Below are 3707 nucleotides of genomic sequence, written 5' to 3'. Positions count from 1 at the left end.
AGGGCTCGGCGGAGTGGCTCATGCGGCTAACGGCGGCGCGAGGCTGCGGCGAAGGGCGCGGCTGCGGTAGGCAAACGGCGCGGGAGGAGGAGGAGGTCGTGCGGGAGGCGAACGGCGTGGGAGGAGGAGGAGGTCGTGCGGGAGGCGAACGGCGCGGGAGGAGGAGGAGGTCATGCGGTCGTGCGGGCCAACCGGTTTTTTTAACTGGGGGCAGATTAGCGATCGATGGATTGTAGTGCTTAATGCGTGGTTTGTAGTATTAAACACCGAATGATTAAGGACCATTGAATTTTGCTGATGGATGGGTAGGATGATTTGGTTCTCCGCCTTCTCTTTCTTTTATAGGGGTAGTAGATAAATAGATAGATAATTTTTTGCTTTCTTTGGTAAGCAATAAATGATTCAAAATAAAATCATAAATATATTTGTATCACTGACAAGATTTGATAACATTTATTTGCACAATCACATCAATATGGATACATGAATCATGGGGTAACGTATTAGAATATTTCTATCCCACGCATAGTCAATTATCTAATTGGTAGCAAATTTTGCAATGTTGCACGTAAGATTTTTCCTTCTTCCACTTCTTTCGAGTTGGTGGAGATAATTTTCTCTCTCTTATGGTCATTCCGCTATTGTTTCAACAACAAATGCTACTCCAAACATTTTTAAATAAAGAAGAACCCTGAAAAGAGTCACACGTGTGGCATAAACACATGACAACTCCAAACATTTTTATGCCAACTTTAGTAACACAAGGATGACAACTTTCTTTTTGAATGACAAGTTTTAGTTTTTTTATTTTTATTTTTTGGCTGGCAACTTTAGTTGTGGAAAACATTAGAGTCGGAGTGCTTCGTGCCACACGTATGAAACTTATCATTTGGAAAAGAAAGCTATATTATATATGAATTTGAAATTTAACGTGTGATGAATCTGTTGTATTCTTTTTCTTTCCTACGAGGTAATGAATCCTTTTACTTCCTCCGTTTCAAAATTCTTGTCTTACATTTCTTTAGATACGGATGTATCTAGTACTAAAATGTGACTTGATACATCCGTATTTAGACAATTTAAGATAAAAATTCTGGGACTGAGGGAATATTCGTTAACTGGAATGTGACATGTCAGGCTGGCAGCCAACCTAGAGCTTAGCTGTTGACTAGTAAGCCGATATTGGCTGGATTTTTGTGCCCGTGGTAAAATTAAGCATTTTCATTTGGTCCTTCTGTTTCTTGATTTTATTTTTTACGGCCTGTGGGAATTACTTCCCACGGTATATCTTTATATTTTTTCTGAAATTCTTCCTCCGTCCGAAAATACTTGTCATCAAAATGGATAAAAAGGGATGGGTCTAGACATATTTAGTTCTAGATACATCTCTTTTTATTTATTTTGATGACAAGTATTTTTGGACGGAGGGAGTAGTAAATACTCCCTCCGTTCCTAAATATTTGTCTTTATAGATATTTTAACAAGTGACTACATACGGAGTAAAATGAATGAATCTACACTCTAAAATATGTTTATATACATCCGATGTGGTAACCATTTGAAATCTCTAAAAAGACAAATATTTAGGAACGGAGGGAGTACAAATGTAGGCAACCAATGTAAAAGAAAAAAGAAAAACAATAAAGCTAAGACTATGAAGGTGAGAGAGAGAGAGAGCGCTCCTCCCCCCGCGCTGCGTGCCACTCCGGCCGCGGCGGCCACCCCCCCTTTGGCCGCGGGTCGCCGTTCACCTATGGCTCGTAGGCGGTCCTCCCGTTGTAGCGCAGGCAGTAGCCGTTGCTCCTCCCCGCGCTCCCCTGTGCCCGCTGGTCGCGCGGCGGATCTGGTCCCTGCGGCGTCCCCTTGCGAGTCAATGGCGGATCCGGCCGACCTGCCGCGTTTTCCGCTACGGGGCGAGTGCCCCGGGTCGTCCACGCCGGTGGACTCCGCGGATCCGGGCCTGTCTCCTCGCCCCCGCCTTCAATCCATCATCGTGGCTGCGGCAGATCCAGCGGTTCTTCCCCCGTCACTTTCCCAAAATGGAAGGCCGCGCATTCAGTCCATCGTGGTTGCCCCGGCCTCCTCGGTCGACCCTTCCTCCTCGGGGGCGGCCGGTGGATGGAAGGAGGTTGTTTCCAAGAAGAGCAAGAGGGCTGGTCGTGGCCCGCCGGGTAATAGCGCGCCCCGCGCGCGGCGCGGCCCGGGCCGGCGCGCCTTCAATGCCGACCCAGGGCGGGCGGCTTTCTTAAGCCGCTTCCAGGGGGTTTGCTTCCGCTGCCTCAGCTCCGACCACTGCCGCAAAGATTGCCGCGACCCCGTGCGTTGCATCATCTGCAAGCTCCAGGGCCACTTTGGCAAGGAGTGCCCGCAAAACTCTCGTCGGCTGGGCACCGGCGGCCCTGCTCGCGCCGTGCAACCACGCCTTGCGGTGCAGCAGCGCCTCCGTTTCCCCGCCCCCGCACCACCGCCCCCCGCCCCGGCCCCAGGCATGGACCGTTTCCTCCATGCCGACCACTCGCGTCGGCCCCGCACCAGCCACAAGTTCATCGTCGCATCGCTGGCGGTGGAGCATGAGGAGCACGTCCTGCGCCAACACACCGTCACGCTGTCCGCGGTCGACCGGAGGAGCCCCACCACCCCCATGGCGGTGGGCCTCGCCATCGAGGAGCAGCTGCGCTCCCCGCCGCACCAGCTCCGGGTGACTGCCCACAAGCCGGAGGACTTTCTGGTCATCTTTGACAATGCCGTCCGGCGTGGCATTGTCAAGGTGGAGGGCAGCAAGTTCCTGATCCGGGCTTGGAACGAAGACGACCACGCCACCCTCCTCAAGCTGACGCTGCACGTCAGGGTGGTGGTCGAGCACCTCCCCATGCAACTCTGGACGCTCGAAGGCGCCGAGGAGGCGTTCGGTGACTGCTGCCGCATCGATCGCCTCGACAGCCGCACCATCGCCCGCGACAACACCAGGCTGTTCTCCTTCTGGGCCTGGGTGTGGGACATCGCCCACATCCCGACGAAGCGAGCTCTCTGGCTGCTCAAGCGAGGCGCGGGACGGGTCGACGAGGTGCTGGGGTTCGCTCCCCCGGACTGCAACACACCTCTGCCGTCGGGCGTCCGCCGCTACGATCTGCTTGTTCACGTCGACCGCATTGAAGACTGGGCTCCACCCTCCTCCGACCGCTCCTCCCACTCTGCGCAGAGCGGCGTCCCCTCCTCAGAGTCGGAGGACAGCCGCCCCCTGCCTCTGATCGAGACGGGGACATGGGTGGAAGGCGCTGAAGACGGCCAGAGCAAACCCCGCCGGCTCACCCCGCGGGTTTCCGCCTCGGGTTGCCACGGCGTCCCTCGCGGCCCGCGTCGGGACCATGAAGACGAAGACGGCAGCGGCAACGAAGATGACAGTCGTGGCCGCCGCTCCTGGAAGGACACGTTGCTCGGGCGCGGCAAGGACAAGGGCCCCGTCGTGGAGGAGGCACGGCGCAGGCGAAGCCGAACCCCTTCAAGCGGCCGGAGGGAGCATGGGGCCAGGGGGTGCTCCTCACAGCGTCAGCCTTCTGGCCTTGCAATCCCTCCCCCGCCGGTGATCACCGCCTCCCCTCCCCTCCCGCTGCGCCGCCGCGTCTCCACCACCCCGCCCCCCTACGCTGCCCGGCCCCGGAGGTCGACCCCATCCTCGCCACATTTTTCTCCGACAGGGGAAGGGCGGT

Source organism: Triticum dicoccoides, chromosome 1B, assembly GCF_002162155.2.
Source record: "Triticum dicoccoides isolate Atlit2015 ecotype Zavitan chromosome 1B, WEW_v2.0, whole genome shotgun sequence".
In the NCBI taxonomy this organism is placed as follows: Eukaryota; Viridiplantae; Streptophyta; class Magnoliopsida; order Poales; family Poaceae; genus Triticum; species Triticum dicoccoides.
The sequence above is the reverse complement of the archived record's forward strand: the minus strand, read 5'-3'. Positions refer to the sequence as shown.